The 17,932-nt window shown below is 37.5% G+C and overlaps 1 pseudogene; it reads right to left on the bottom strand.

Moving 5' to 3' along the window:
* Nucleotides 1-1,177: 1,177 nt before the first annotated feature.
* On the bottom strand, nucleotides 1,178-3,041 carry LOC127696265 (protein phosphatase 1A-like; annotated as a pseudogene).
* Nucleotides 3,042-17,932: the final 14,891 nt, after the last annotated feature.

Below are 17,932 nucleotides of genomic sequence, written 5' to 3'. Positions count from 1 at the left end.
TTCATTAAAAGTAACCCAAAACATGAAAATGGTTTGAAAATCTAATATCTTTGTCTGTTACTGCTCTTATATTTTCAATTTTTTTTCCTGAAATACTGTCAGTTTTTTCATCCCTCTGAAACTTGAAGTGTTTTCATTCAACTGCTTCTTTGTCATACTTGGAGCTGTTGTATAGTGAGAAGGAGGCAATGCCTTTACATTATGCTCAAGAAAGACTAGAAAATTTATTTCTTTGAGGCACCAAAAATATATCATTTTGCTATTTGTGATCACCTAATCTTTGATATTCTGACAGAGCTGTTGGACAGGGGAAGAAAAGGGGGCTTACGGGACTTTCGGGGAGTGGGGGGCTAGAAAAGGGAAATCATTTGAAATGTAAATAAATTATATCGAATAAAAAATTAAAAAAAAGAAAGAAAAAATGCATTAAATCAGTTATCAATTCTTTTCCCCTAAGGCAATTGAGAGATTCATCAACAGAACATGTGAGACTTTGATATGACTAGTATAAACTTTTCCCAATGACAAAATTTATCTGAGCTACCTTTCCCTCATGTGTAAAAAATAAATCTTTTTTTTAAACTTTCTTGTTTGTTAAACCAAGCTTTATTGATAAAATGGGAATTTGGAATATCTTACTAGGAACAGCAGCATGCCCAGCCTATCACGGTAGGAAAAAAATGTGGCTTTCTTCTACGGTGAAGGAAGATGCTGCTTACCAATTAGTAATTAAATGTAAGAACTCATAAAGAGGTTCAAGAGAATCAAGGCATGTTAGCCCAAAATGAATAGATAATCTCATGAATATAAAGGATTAGCTGTAATACTCTTCACTATGAGGAGAGGACATCCTAGAGACAGGTGAGAGGTAGGGCTGTGTCAACAAGCCAGTCCTTAATAGAACACAGCGACAGTTTCTGTAGACCATGCAGGGGTGGACAGCTGTGCAAGCTTTTGGAATCTTCATAATAACGTGCACATGAGCATCCAGCTATGTGACTACTGCTTTCCCTATTGCAACCAAGTCCAAACACGACTTGCTGTTCCATCACTGAGGCTGCAGTCCTCACCCAGGTCAGACCACTTCCTTTGTCGATGATGTATGGTAAAGGCTTGGCAAGGACGAGCTGGCTTCTCCTTTGAAGGTGAAGGTGAATCCATGGCTGGATTTGAAGCTTTACCACATATCATCAGTCGATGCAGAATTAGTGTCATCATTTTTGTAAGGGTTCAGTCTATTGCCCCCGGGAGGGGGCATGGGAATGTTCTCACTGCCTAGCGTGCGCATCACATGGACTAAGTCAGGAATGCCTTCCCACTGCTTCTTTAGGATTTCTTTTTTTTTTCTTCGATATAATTTATTTACATTTCAAATGATTTCCCCTTTTCTAGCCCCCCCCACTCCCCGAAAGTCCCGTAAGCCCCCTTCTCTTCCCCTGTCCTCCCATCCACCCCTTCCCACTTCCCCGTTCTGGTTTTGCTGAATACTGTTTCACTGAGTCTTTCCAGAACCAGGGGCCACTCCTCCTTTCTTCTTGTACCTCATTTGATGTGTGGATTATGTTTTGGGTATTCCAGTTTTCTAGGTTAATAACCACTTATTAGTGAGTGCATACCATGATTCACCTTTTGAGTCTGGGTTACCTCACTTAGTATGATATTCTCTAGCTCCATCCATTTGCCTAAGAATTTCATGAATTCATTGTTTCTAATGGCTGAATAGTACTCCATTGTGTAGATATACCACATTTTTTGCATCCACTCTTCTGTTGAGGGATACCTGGGTTCTTTCCAGCATCTGGCAATTATAAATAGGGCTGCTATGAACATAGTAGAGCATGTATCCTTATTACATGGTGGAGAATCCTCTGGGTATATGCCCAGGAGTGGTATAGCAGGATCTTCTGGAAGTGAGGTGCCCAGTTTTCGGAGGAACCGCCAGACTGCTTTCCAGAGTGTTGTACCAATTTGCAACCCCACCAGCAGTGGAGGAGTGTTCCTCTTTCTCCACACCCTCTCCAACACCTGCTGTCTCCTGAATTTTTAATCTTAGCCATTCTGACTGGTTTCTTTAGGATTTCTTCTACTCTGCTTTCCAGGTACTTGTTCAGCTCTGCCTCCTTCTTCACTGCTTTTGCTGAGACTTTAGGTGCATTGGCAAAACAGATCAAAATCACACTCATGTTGTCTCGACTTCCCTTATACAAAGAGGTGTCTACTACTTCATTGCAAACTTTCTCAAGGTCATCAGTTACTTCAAGTCTGGATTACACAAAGTCACAGAGCTCTTCATTTCCCATGACATCCCAGATCCCATCACATGCAAGAATGTTGAACTGGTCATCCTCTTTAGACCTTTCAGTGTCATGGACTTCAGGCTCTGGTGAGACAAGCTGCTCTGTGGGACCTTTTCCATGGACACATCTGTAATCGAAATCCCCAAAGGCCCTCTATACAGTCAAAGAGCCGTTGACAACTGAATCATCACTGAGCCCCCTGCATTCTGAGTTCGTCCTCTTTCCAGGAGATTATTTGGTTTCTGGTCTTGTATGAAGAAGTGCACTTCTCTATTCCTACAAAGGAAACCTCTCGAGTCTCCACAGTTAATGAAATAAGTATGTTGGGAGAAATTAAGACACCCACAGCTGTTGACCCACTTTTATCTGTACCATGTTTCTTCTCTGACATAATTCTCATGTGTTCAGCGATCTCCAGAAAACCTGTTCTGATTCCATTCTTTATGTTTACACAGAAGGTGCTCCTGCAAACCCTTTAAAATCCTGGTTATTGGTGATGTGATCTAACAAGTGCTCACAGCAGTATCTGGCAACCTGAGAACCAGCATGCCCATCATATACAGCAAAGAATGACTATGTCTCAAGTCCACTTGGCAAATCGATCACAGCTGTATGTGCATCCTCCATTGCAACTTGCCAACCTTGCAAGATGCTTAGGCCGTTTCACAGCCTATTCTCCTGCCCCCGAGCATTATGCTTTTCCATCTTTGGCTCATCTAAAAATGTTCCCATTATGACTTGATCCTCTAGGTAGTTTGAAGTTCAACTAATCCAACAAAGGGCAGCTGTGAATGGGAAGGCCAAGAATCTAGTAGTTGCTCAGTACCAAGAGGATGGTTGTTGAAGATGGTTTTCTGTAGAAGTAGGTTCCAACAGATGCTCTGGCAAGTAAGTGCAAGCAGGAGAAGAAGCATAAAAATAAATCTTAAAGTGCCAAAAATTTTGGACAGTGTTTAAATTAAAATGCATAAAAGTACCAAGTCTGTAAGATATTCAGAGATTTTTTATTATTATTAGTCTTCACTTTTTGTGTGTTTGCCAGTGTATACATGAATGAAATTTGACTTAGTAAAAGAATGAAATCATTTTTAAAGCCAAATGAAAGAATTTGGAAATATTGTTTATTGATCTCCATATAGAAACCTGTGAATAAAACCAAGGTTCATAGAATATTACTCATGTGATTTATAATTCACCAGAAGGAAAGGGGTGAATTCATTAAAACTGATGATATCTTTAGGTGAAAAAAAATCACTATCAAATGTTTAAATTATATAAATTCTTTGCTCTAATGTAACTAAATTTCCATTAAATATACAATTTTCTAATTTTGCATAAAGTTTCTAATTTTGTATAAAGCATTTTTCAAGACAGAAACTCTTGACAGTTGCAAAAACAAACTCACATTTAATTAGCCAAAGTGTTTAAATCTGACTTCTTTATAGCACAAATAGTTGTATAAACACTGTTCATTATATTTACTTTTATGTCATTTGTGTACAGTACAAATTAAACTTTTGTAGTGAAGATTATAGAAGACACACGATAGAAAATTAGCTCATATAGTATAGGACATATAAACACAATTCATTGACATTACTCTAAAATGCAGGCAAAATCTATTACTTTAAAAACCAGGCAAAGTCAGGTTTTATTCTCTAATGCATTTCTCATGGACTTCTTACATATATCATACATTTTATTAATATACAGTAAGATGACAGCTATGTTAACTGAGATCCTTACAATAGAATCTGTTCTGCATACTAAATTTCACACTCCTGTACAGAAACAATTCTCTATTAATGAGACTATCATATGAAGCCACCACAGAAGGGGAAGAAGAGGAGAGGTATAGAGAGAGGAGGAAACACTACTACCATAAGGCTCAGGGGATGCTAATATTTACAGAGATTATGATGGTAAAATGTTATTAGGATACCTGAATAATATTTTATGTCCATTTGTAAGGAAATGCTTCTATAAAAGGGTGACATTATATGAACAGTGTTGGAGTAGAAATTTTATAGGATGGGGAGCCTGATCATGATTTGAAACAAAACATGAAAGTCACTATCAAGCCTGCATATGAATTGGATGACATCATCAGAAGACTAGCCATCTATACACTACACAGAGTACACTGTGACAGGGAATGAAGACACAGGATTCAAGATGTTTGAAAACACTAGGCCATATAGGGCTTCATAAATCAGGTACAACACTTTGAATTTTTAAGAAGTCACTGGAAAAGATTAAAGCAGAAGAGAAATGAGATCTGATTTCCATTTTTAATCAATAGCCAGTGCACAGCTATCTGGACAACTGTTTTTAAGAGAAGAAAACTAGATATCTAGCTGTAGTTCAAAGTCTTGAACTAGCCAAGGTTAATATGTTACGGATAACTCGTCTGGAGCTAACAAATAATATGGTCTTCATTATATGTTCCAATAGGTTTGGTTGCCATAGTTTCTGTATTCAATGCTTTTTTCACTTAACTCAAACAGTTCTAGGGAATTTTTACTGGTATCTGATAATTTTGCTCATTGCAAAATTAGTCATTGACTGATTAGTTCTTGAGTAAATTTGTCCTCATTAAATGAAATAATACATTAAGAAAAAAATAAAATCTTGGGAATTATAATAAAGTTTAATCAAAACATTCTGATAACAAACTAAGTAATTTCATCATTATTATTACTATTATTACTATTACTATTATTATTATTATTATGATTATTATTATTTTAATTTATTTGTTAGACCCAAAACTAATCCAGTTTCCCAAACTCTAATGCTCCCCTACCCCAATAGGAATATAAAAATTTATGTCAGTTAAAGACCAGCTTTCTTCAGAAAACTGAAAGTGGTTCCCAACTGCACAAAGAGTCATTTCCCTTGCCTATGGAAAAATGTACATATGGCATTCCATGAACATATTTATGTGTTTGCATATCAAAGTCCTGCTTGCCTCCAGGTTCCTACAGTCCCTATTCATAAATACCAAGTTATGCACTACAAAGGCACTTAGCAGCCTGGCCCTTAACTCTGCAGGTTCCCTCCTTCCCAATTCCCTTGGAAGTTTTTCATCCTGTTCCTGGTGTCTCTTATTCTCTAGCTATCTCTACTACAGTGTGCTGCCTTCCCAGGTTCCATAACCCTAGCTATATCCTGTTTTTCCCAAGGTCCCCTCGTTTTTTTCTGCTCTGGACTTCTCTAGTTGCCTCTGGATATTTTTACCCTCTAATACACAACAAAAATCACTCCCCTAGTAGAGTGGCTATTCAATGTTCTTCTGCACATTGTTACATTTGATTATGTAGAATCATGCAGTATTTTCTTTGACATTTCATTGAATGTAATTGTATCAATAATATCACACGTGGCAAGACTTTTACCGACGAACAATATTTCATATAAATATGCATACCTATGTGGAAATTATTTATGTTCTAAATTTTCTTTCTCTTTATTCATGCACTTTTCAATTTCTATCATTTGGCTACTAAAAACAGTGTTATAATGAACAGAGAAGTCTGGAGTTGCTTCAAATTATTTTCATCCATCGTTTTTGAATTGTACCCAGCAATGAGATTGCTAGCATGTGTGTTAATTCTATATTTCCTCTTGGACTAGCCTCCATATTTCATTGAGGATTGGAGATTTATATTCCTCACATCATGTATAAAGTTTACAATCCCTTTTTATCCTTTAGGAGTAAAGCTTCTCTTCTCTGACTTGTGCCCTAAGGCATTTTATTTGAACTCATTTTTTGGTTTTGTAATATAGGTATTTATAAGTTTCATTCTTTACACTTTTATATTTTCAATTATTTTATTTTTTGAGATGTAATAGTTATATCATGTATACATATACATATATATGTATATATATACACTGGCTCAGTCTGTATAATGATACTTGCATGCAAACTTTCAGAGCAGACCACATGGTATTGGATATGAAATTGATGTCCTTTTCCCCAGTGGCACTCTCTCTCCTGTTCTTAGCATTTTCATCTTGCATGAGTTTCCTTGTGTTGTGTTGTGTTGTGTTGTGTTGTGACCTACTGCCTATTGCTGTTGTCCTTATTGACCTTGTGTTTGGGCAGTCATGCTGGGGAGACTTCATGGGTAAAGCATCTGATATTCATAGGTGACAAAGTCTTATAGTAAACTCCCTGATTCTCTCTTTCTTAAAGTATTTCAAGGTTATCTTCTGAAAATTTCCCTAAGCCATAGTTGCAGTGTTTGTTTTGTAGATAAATCCAGTGAGCTTCACAACTCTGACATTTAATTGGTTTGGTTTTCTATAGTGATATCTGTCTAGTAACATACACTTATATATAAGGTCAAATATTTAAAATATAGTTTGGGTTTGTATCAGTTTAATAAAGTGACAGTTATTGGTTCTTTTCTAAGATCTATGACTTTACCTGCCCAGAGTAGTTGGCTAGGCTTCTAATATCAGGCAGGATTCCCTTCAGGTTGAGAGGATCTTAAGTCCAATGAAGAAGCTTGAAGTTGCACATGCTACTGCTGCTCTGATAGCCACATGTACCATGCTGGGTTTTACTGTGGTTCAAAGGTGCCATAGCTTGGCAGGAATTTGAGTTGTATCTTTCAGAACATTGGATAGTAGCTAATCCTCAAAGTGGAAGATTTCAGATCAATTTCAGCTTAAGAGCCTCTGGGCCCTATGTCTGATGTGCATGCTGTCCTCAACAAATAGAACTTAACTTGAGACTCTTAGGGGACAATAAGACAAGCAAAAGCTTGGAACATATTGGGAATCTCAAGAATAACCCTGACTGACAACATAAGAGAAGGATGTTCATGTCTGTTATTGGAATTTTTGCTAAATACTCCTTGGATCATGGAGGCAACATTGGCATCCCAAAAGAGAAGATGTAATTTTAGCTATATATGTATACTTATACACTGACTTAAAAGTATTGTAGCTATTTCTAGGTTTTTAGTTAATCAAACAACTCCTTATGACTTGACTCACACAATCTTATTGTTATGTTCCTCTCCTTCTTGCCCAGTTAGGGCCATCTCTCCCCAATTTTTTTCTACTTCCCCATCAGATCACTTGTACCCTGCTATGAAAATTTCAAGTAAATAGACAGAACATGAAAAGACTGTATTAAGTACCTCAGACCCAAAAAACCAAATGTCTTTTTTTTTATCACCTGAGGTTCTCTCCTTCTAACTCCAAACATTAATCTTATTAAGTCTTGTAATATTAAATCCACAAAGATTGGTGTAATAGTTTCATTTCCTTATTACTCAAGAAATTTTATATAGTTTTGCACTAATTTCTTTTCTGGCTCCTTATATATTCAGAAGTGTTTCTTACATTTTAAATAATATAGAAACCTAAGTTTTGCTTCTGTTACTGATTTTCCTATTGTTTTATGATGTGTGTGTGTGTGTGTGTGTGTGTGTATGTATATGTGTGTGCGCACTTGATTATCTGTATCTTTGTTAAGGGTTTGCTTCTTTGTTTGAGCCCAGCACCTACCATAGACTCTAGCTTCTAGAATTACAGAACTATAGGAATGTAAACCATACAGATTCATTTTGTTCTTTGGTGGCCCCTAAAAGTTACTTACTATGGCCAGACGACCATATGTACAAAAATTCATACATATCCATACCTATCAGCCTGCACAAAACTTGATTCCAAATGAAGCAAAAAATTCAACATCAAAATAGACACATTGAAGAGATAAAAGAGAAAATGAGGAGTAACCTTGAATACATTTGCACAGAAAAAGACTTTCTGAATAAAAGTCCTTTAGTGTAAGACCTATGTTCAACCATTGTTAAGCAGAACCTAATGATTAAGAAGTTTCATGGCTGCTGAGCCCAGTGTGGTCCTGGTAAGGACAAAGCAACATGGTTCCTGTCCCTGGGACAGGGTCCTAGTGTGAGCCTCCATGAACAGTAATGGCTGCTGTCCATTTAAGGCTTGTTTGTGTAATAATATACATATTTTCTGGATCTACTAGCAGTGGAGGAATCTTTCTTTCTAAGGAATGTCCTCTCTGTTGGTACTAATGATTCCATGATAATTAGAAAAAGCAGGACTGCATGAGTCCTGAATGGCTATGTGTCATCAAAATGGAAAATGTTGGGACCATCAGGACACCCCTTAAGGCAATGGGAAAGAGTTGTAAATATGTGAGTTCAACAATATGTAATTTCTCTACTATGCAAAAATTTAAGTATGCAATATGAATTAGATGAGGGACTTCATGGAACTAAAGGAACAGAGTTAGCTACACTCTGAGCAAGATTGTGGGAATGATACAAAGGCAGATGGATACCTGGATTCAGGATTTTCCTAGGACAGAACAACTGTAGGCTCAGGGACAATGGAAATGGTAATTTGAAGGCAGGGTCCTAACCAACTAGTATATCTTCTGTGCTAAACAAAGGCACACAGTTTTCTGAGTTATTTTTCAATGTTAAGAAAAAATGTATGTTTTAGTGTCTTCTTTTTATTTCTTCTTTTTTTATTAGATATTTTTTATTTCATTCGTTATATTTTTTATTTACATTTCAAATTATTTCCCCTTTTCTGGTCCCCCACTCCCCTAAAGTCATATGAGCCCCTTCCTTCCCTCTATTCTCACACCCACCACTTCTCAATTCCCTGGTCTAGTTTTGCCTTATACTGCTACACTGAGTCTTTCCAGAACCAGGGGCCACGCCTCCATTCTTCTTGTACCTCATTTGTTGTGTGGATTATGTTTTGGGTATTCCAGTATTCAAGGCTAATATCCACTTAATAGTGAGTGCATACCATGATTGATCTTTTGAGACTGGGTTACCTCACCTAGTTTCATGTTCTCCAGCTCCATCCATTTGCCTAAAAATTTCATGAATTCATTGTTTCTAATGGCTGAATAGTACTCCATTGTGTATATATATCTATACCACATTTTTTGCATGTATTCTGTTGAGGGATACCTGGGTTCTTTCCAGCTTCTGGCTATTATAAATAGGGCTGCTATGAACATAGTGGAGCATGTATCCTTATTACATGCTGGGGAATCCTCTGGCTATATACCCAGGAGTGGTATAGCAGGATCTTTCAGAAGTGACATGCCCAGTTTTCTGAGGAACCGCAAGACTGTTTTCCAGAGTGGTTGTACAAATTTGCAAACCCACCAGCAGTGGAGGAATGTTCCTCTTTCTCCACATCCTCACCAACACCTGAAGTCTCCTGAGTTTTTAATCTTACCCATTCTGACTGGTGTAAGGTGAAATCTCAGGGTTGTTTTGATTTGCATTTCCCTGATGACTATTGAAGCTGAGCATTTTTTAAGATGTTTCTCCACCATATGAAGTTCTTCAGATGAAAATTCTTTGTTTAACTCTGTACCCCATTTTTAATAGGTTTATGTGGTTTTCTGGGGTCTAACTTCTTGAGTTCTTTGTATATATTGGATATTAGCCCTCTATCTGATGTAGGGTTGGTGAAGATCTTTTCACAATTTGTTGGTTGCTGATTTGTCCTTTTGATGGTGTCCTTTGCCTTACAGAAACTTTGTAATTTTATGAGGTCCCATTTGTCAATTCTTGATCTTAGAGCATACACTATTGGTTATCTGTTCAGAAACTTTCCCCCTGTACTGATGTCCTCAAGGGTCTTTCCCAGTTTCTTTTCTATTAGCTTCAGAGTGTCTGGCTTTATGTGGAGGTCCATGACCCATTTGGAATTGAGCTTAGTACAAGGAGACAAGAATGAATCAATTTGCTTTCTCCTGCATGCTGCACCTCCAGTTGAACCAGCACCATTTGTTGAAAAGGCTATCTTTTTTTCCATTGGATGTTTTCAGCCCCTTTGTCAAGGATTAAGTGGCCATAGGTGTGTGGGTTCATTTCTGAATCTTCAATCCTGTTCCATTGATCCGCCTGCATGTCACTGTACAAATACCATGCAGTTTTTAACACTATTGCTCGATAGTATTGCTTGAAATCAGGGGTTCTTATTCCCCCAGAATTTCTCTTGTTGTTGAGAATAGTTTTAGCTATCCTGGGTTTTTTGTTATTCCAGATGAATTGGAGAATTGCTCTTTTTAACTCTAGGAAGAATTGCGTTGGGATTTTGATGGCTATTGCGTTGAATTTGTATATTGCTTTTGGCAAAATGGCCATTTTAACTATATTAATCCTGTCAATCCATGAGCATGGGAGGTTTTTCCATTTTTTGAGATCTTCTTCCATTTCCTTCTTCAGAGTTGTGAAGTTCTTGTCATACAGATCTTTCACATGTTTGGTAAGAGTCACCCCAAAGTACTTTATACTGTTTGTGGCTATTGTGAATGGTGTCAGTTCCCTAATTTCTTTCTCAGCCTGCTTATCCTTTGAGTATAGGAAGGCTACTGATTTGCTTTAGGTGATTTTATAACCAGCCACTTTGCTGAAGTTGTTTATCAGCTGTAGGAGTTCTCTAGTGGAGTTTTTTGGGTCTCTTAGGTAGACTATCATATCATCTTCAAACAATGATAGTTTGACTTCTTCCTTTTCAATTTTTATCTCTTTGACATCCTTATGTTGTCTAATTGCCCGAGCTAGTACCTCAAGTACAATATTGAAAAAATAAGGAGAAAGGGGGCAGATAATTAAAAGGCCGGGGTTGTGGGATGATGATTCATGAGATAATCCAAAGGGAATCGTGGAGGAAATGACTGGATTGCTGTATAAAATAGATGTAATCTGTGTTCTGCAGATTAGCTACCCAATTTTTTAGTATAAAAAAAGGGGGAAGTGTTTAGAGAACTGACATATACAAGCAAGCAAAACATGAACAGAGATATTGCTTAGAAAAACAAACAAGCAGAATATAGGGAGAAATCTCCATAAAGAATGTATATGGGTCAAAAAAATCACTGAATGGGAGAAGTCAGCAACCACCTTCTTAGATCCCAGTAGAACTGAACAGACGACCTCAGGTACTGAGTATCATGGGTCTAAGACCTCTGGTTATGCTAACCACTGAGATGCGGACTGACACCTGCACCTGGGAACTGGGCAGAGTGGTGGTTCATCTGTGTGCTAGCTAGGTGCAGGTCCTGTGCCTGGCAGAGAAGTCAGCAGCTGCCATCTTTGCTCCCTGACAGAGCAGACAGGCAGCAGCAAGTTCCATATACAGAGACAACCCAAGTATAACATTGCTTGGGGCAGGACACACCAGTGCTTCAACAGCACCCAAGAGGAGGGCAGCACATCAGCAATCTATGCCAGGGGAAACCCAGTCATCCAGTGGTGCAGAAATAACCTTATAGGATCACAGGAGGTTTAATCACCAGCTAGTAACAACAGGGCAAACTAACACCTGAGATAATCAGATGGAAAAAGGCAAATGTAGGAACATTACCAACAGAAATCAAGACAATATGGCAGCATCTGAACCCAGTTCTCCAACAACAGCAAGTTTGGGATACCCCAACACACCAAAAAAGCAAGAGTTGAATTTAAAATCACTGGTCATGATGCTGTTAGAGGAACATAAGAAGGACATAAATAAATCTTTTAAAGAAGTACAGGAGAAAATGGATCAAAAGTTAGATGCCCTTACAAGAAAAACACAAAAATCATTTAAAGAAATCCAGGAGAATATGAGTCAAAAGATAGAAGCCAATAAGGAGGAAAAGGAAAAAATCATGTAAAGAAATGCAGGAGAATACGGGTCAACAGGCAGAGGTCATGAAAGTGGAAACACAAAAATCTCTTAAAGAATTACAGGAAAACACAAACAAGCAAGTGAAGGAACTGAGCAAAACCATCCAGGATCTAAAAATAGAAGTAGAAACTACTAAGAAATTGCAAAGGGAAATAACTTTGGAGATAGAAAATCTTGGGAAGAAATCAGTGACCATAGATGCAAATATCAACAACAGAATACAAGAGATAGAAGAAAGAATCTCACATGCTGAAGATACCATAGAAAGCATGGACTCAACAGTCAAGAATATGCAAAATATAAAAAGCTTGGAACACAAAATATTCAGGAAATCCAGGACACAATGAGAAGGCCAAACATAAGGATTATAGGCAAAAATGAGTGTGAAGATTTACAACTTAAGGGGCCAGAAAATATCTTCAACAAAATTATGGAAGAAAACTTCCCTAAACTAAAGAGAGAGATGCCCATGAATATACAAGAAACTTACAGAACTCCAAACAGTCTGGACCAGAACAGAATTAACTCCTGTCACATAAAAATCAAAATCCCAAATGTACTAAACAATAAAGAACATTAAAGACAGTAAAAGAAAAAGGGCATGTAACATATAAAGGAAGACCTATCAGAATCACACCAGACTTCTCACCAGAGATTATGAAAGCCCATAGATCCTGGGCAGATCTCATGCAGACTCTAAGAGAACATAAATGCCAGACAAAACTGCTATACCCACCAAAACTCTCAATCACCATAAATGGAGAAAGCAAGATATTCCATGACAAAACAAGTTTACCCAATATGTTTCCACAAGTCCAGCTGTACAGAGGATAATAGGAGGAAAACACCAATACAAGGAGGGAAAATTCTCCCTGGAAAAAGCAAGACAATAACCTGCTTTCATCAAACCCAAAAGAAGATAATCAATCAAATATAAAAAATAACATCACATAGACAGTTCGTCTGCCAGCCCGCTGGTCAGGAGGCCTGTGTCCTGCTTGGAGAGCAGCAGAGGGAGGGACCCCCTGCGGCCATATTCGCTGCCTGCCTGGGCAGAAAAGCATCACTAGGTACTGTATTACACTAAGCTTAAGATCGCTGGGGGTATATGCCCAGGATGTAATAAGGATATATGCTCCACTATGTTCATAGCAGCCCTATTTATAATAGTCAGAAGCTGGAAAGAACCCAGGTATCCCTCAACAGAAGAATGCATGCAAAAAATGTGATATATATACACAATGGAGTACTATTCAGCCATTAGAAACAATGAATTCATGAAATTCTTAGGCAAATGGATGGAGCTGGAGAACATCATACTAAGTGAGGTAACCCAGTCTCAAAAGATCAATCATGGTATGCACTCACTAATAAGTGGATATTAGCCTGGAAAACTGGAATACCCAAAACATAATCCACACATCAAATGAGGTACAAGAAGAACAGAGGAGTGGCCCCTGGTTCTGGAAAGACTCAGTGTAGCAGTATAAGACAAAACCAGAACAGGGAAGTGGGAAGGGGTTAGGTGGGAGAATAGGGGGACAGAGGGGGGTTTATGTGACTTTCCGGGAGTGGGGGACCAGAAAAAGGGAAATTATTTGAAATGTAAATAAAAAAATATATTGATTGAAAAAAAAAGATCTCTGGGGGTACAAACCGCCAGGGGTCTGCCTGAGCCCAGGACCTGAGATCATTGGCAGTTCATCTGCCAGCTGGTCATGGGGCCTGTGTCTTACTTGAGAATCAAGAGAGGGAGTGACACCTCCCATCCCCCAGCCACCATCTTTGCTCCATGACAGAGCATTCCAGGAAGACCTGGTTGACCTTGACAACCCAAGTATAACATTGCTTGAGGCAATACTGAGCAGGGCTCCAAAGGCACAAAAGAGGAAGGCAATCTGTGCCAGTGAAAACCAAGTCATACAGTGTCATGGAAATACACTTAAAGGTCCACAGTAGGTTGAAACACCAGTCACTGACAATAAGACCATCTAATACCAGGAAGAACTAGATGGCTAAAGGCAAACATAGGAACATTACTAACAGAAACCAAGTCATTATGGCAGCACCTGAACCCAATTCTCCAACAACAGCAAGTTCTGGATACCCCAACACACCAGAAAAACAAGAGTTGGATTTAAAATCACTGGTAAGGATGCTGTTAGAAGAACAGATGAAAGACATACATAAATCTCTTAAAGAAATTCAGGAGAAAAATGATCAAAAGCTAGAAGCCCTTACAAGGGAAACACAAAAATCATTTAAAGAAATTCAGGGGAATATGGGTCATAAGTTAGTAGCCAATAAGGAGGAAATGCAAAAATCCCTTAAATAAATAGAGGAGAACTTTGATCAACAGGTGGAAGTCATGAAAGAGGAAACATAAAAATCTCTCAAAGAATTACAGGAAAACATAAACAAGCAAGTGAAGGAACTGAGCAAAACCATCGAGGATCTAAAAAACAGAAGTAGAAACAACTAAGAAAGCACAAAGGGAGACAACTTTGGAGATAGAAAACTTGGGAAGAAATCAGTGACTATAGATGCAAATATCAACAACAGAATAAAAGAGATAGAAGAAAGAATCTCAGATGCTGAAGATACCATAGAAACAATGGACTCAACAGTCAAAGAAAATTCAAAATGCAAAAAGCTTATAACCCAAAACATCCAGGAAATCCAGGATACAATGAGAAAGGAAAACTAAGGATTATAAGCATTGATGAGAGTGAAGATTTACAACTTAAAGGGCCACCAAATATCTTCAACAAAATTATAGAAAAAAAGTTCCCTAACCTAAAGAGAGAGATGCCCATGAATATACAAGAAGCCCACAGAATTCCAAACAGACTGGACCAGAACAGAAATACCTCCCATCACATGATAATCAAAACCCCAAATGTACTAAACAAAGAAAGAATAATTAAGGCAGTAAGAGAAAAAAGGGCAAGTAACATATAAAGGAAGACCTATTAGAATTACACCAGACTTCTCACCAGAGACAATGAAAGCTAGAAGATCCTGGGTGGAGCTCATGCAGACTCTAAGAGAACACAAATGCCAGCCAAGACTACTATACCAAGATTATACTATAGACTACTAAACTCTCAATCACTATAGATGGAGAAACCAAGATATTGCATGACAAACCCAAATTTACACACTATCTTTCCACAAACCGAACCCTATAAAGGATAAGAGGGCGAAAATACCATTACAACAGGGGAAACTATACCCTGAAAAAAGCAGGATATTAAACTTCTTTCATCAAACCCCAAAGAAGATAACCACACAAGTATAAAATTAACATCAAAAATGATAGGAAGCAATAACCACTACTCCTTGATATCTCTTAACATCAGTGGACTCAATTCCCAAATAAAAAGGCATAGACTAACAGACTGGTTACATAAACAGGACCCTACATTTTGCTGCATACAGGAAACACACCTCAGTGTCAAAGACAAACACTACCTTAGAATAAAAGGCTGGAAGACAATTCTACAAGCAAATGGTCTCAGGAAACAAGCTGGAGTTGTCATTCTAATATCAGATAAAATTGACTTTCAACTTAATGTCGTCAAAAGAGACATGGAAGGACACTTTTTGCTGGTCAAAGGAAAAAAATCCAACAAGAAGAACTCTCAATCCTGAACATCTATGCTCCAAATACAAGGGTACCCTCATTCATAAAAGAAACTTTACTAAAGGTCAAAGGACACATTGGACCTAACACAATAATTGTGGGTGACTTCAACACTCCACTCTTACCAATGGCCTGATCAGGAAAACAGAAACTAAACAGGGAGACAGTGAAACTAACTGAAGCTTTGGATCAATTGGATTTATCATATATATATATATTAAACTTTTCATCCAAAAGCAAAAGAATATACCTTTTTCTCAGAACCTCATGGTACCTTCTCCAAAATCGATCATATAGTTGGTGACAAGACAGACCTCAACAAATATAAGAAGATTGAAATAATCCCATGCCTCCTATCAGATCACTATGGAGTAAAAGTGGTCTTTAATAACAATAAAAACAACAGAAAGCCCACATACATATGGAAACTGACCAATACTCAATGATACCTTAGTCAAGGAAGAAATAAAGAAAGAAATCAAAGATTTTTTACAATTTAATGAAAATGACGGCACATCATACCCAAATCTATGGGACACAATGAAAGAAGTGCTAAGAGGAAAACTGATAGCTTTGAATGCCTGCAAAAAGAAATTGGAGAGAGAATACACTAGAAGATTAACAGAACAACTGAAAGCCCTGGAACAAAAAGAAGCTAATTCATCCAGGAGGAGAAGAAGACAGGAAATCATCAAACTCAGGGCTGAAATCAATCAGGTAGAAACTAAGAGAAACATACAAAGAATCAACAAAACCAGGAGCTGGTTCATTGAAAAAATAACAAGATAGATAAACCCTTAGCCAGACTAACCAAAGGGCACACAGACAGTATCCAAATTAACAAAATTAGAAATGAAAAGGGAGATATTACAACAGAAACTGAGGGAATTCAAAAAATCATCAGATCCTACTACAAAAGCCTGTACTCAACACAACTGGAGAATCTGGAGGAAATGGACAATTTCATAGACAGATACCAAATACCAAAATTAAATCAGGATCAAATAGATCATCTAAGCAGACGCATAACCCCTAAAGAAATAGGAGGGGTCATAGATAGCCTTCCAAAAAAAAAAAAAAAAAAAAAAAAAAAAAAAAAAAAAAAAAAAAAAAAAAAAGAACAGGACCAGATGGTTTTAGTGCAGAATTCTATCAGACCTTCAAAGAAGACTTAACACCAATTCTCTTCAAACTATTCCACCAAATAGAAACAGAAGGAATGCTACCCAACTCCTTCTACAAAGCCACAATTATGCTGATATCAAAACCACTCAACGATCAACTAAGAAAGAGAATTTCAGGCCAATTTCCCTTATGAATATTGATGCAAAAATACTCAATAAACTTCTTGCCCACCAAATCCAAGAACATACCAAAGCGATCATCCACCATGATCAAGTAGGTATCATTCCAGGGATGCAGTGATGGTTCAATATACAGAAATCCATCAGTGCTATCCACTACATAAACAAACTCAAAGAAAAAAACCACATGATCATTTCATTAGATGCTGAAAAGGCATTTGACAAAATTCAGCATCCTTTCATGCTAAAAGTCTTGGAAAGGACAGGAATTCAAGGCCCATATTTAAACATAGTAAAAGCAATATACAGCCAACATCAAACTAAATGGAGAGAAACTTGAAGCAATCCCACTAAAATCAAGGACTAGACAAGGCTGCCCCCTCTCTCAATATCTTTTCAATATAGTTCTTGAAGTCCTAGCTAGAGCAATTAGACAACATAAGAAGGTCAAATGGATAGAAATTGGAAAGAAGTCAAACTATTATAATTTGCAGATGATATATGATTGTATACTTAAGTGACCCAAAAAACTCTACAAGAGAACTCCTACAGCTGATAAACAACTTCAGCAAAGTGCCTGGCTATAAAATTAACTCAAGCAAATCAGTAGCCTTTATATACTCAAAGGATAAGCAGACTGAGAAAGAAATTAGGGAAATGACACCCTTCACAATAGCCACAAACAGCATAAAGTCTCTTGGGGTGACTCTAGCCAAACAAGTAAAAGACCTATATGACAAGAACTTCAGATATCTGAAGAAGGAAATCAAAGAAGATCTCAGAAAATGGAAAAATCTTCCATGATCGTGGATTGGCAGCATTAATATAGTTAAAATGGCCATCTTGCCAAAGGCAATCTACAGATTTAATGCAATCCTCATCAAAATCCCAACTCTAGTTCTTCATAGAACTAGAAAGAGTAATTCTCAAATTCATCTGGAATAACAACAACAACAAAACACAGGATAGTTAAAACTATTCTCAAA

Source organism: Apodemus sylvaticus, chromosome 11 (genome assembly GCF_947179515.1).
Source record: "Apodemus sylvaticus chromosome 11, mApoSyl1.1, whole genome shotgun sequence".
Classification (NCBI taxonomy): Eukaryota; Metazoa; Chordata; class Mammalia; order Rodentia; family Muridae; genus Apodemus; species Apodemus sylvaticus.
Note: the sequence above shows the minus strand (reverse complement) of the source record. Positions and strands in the feature narration are given on the sequence as shown.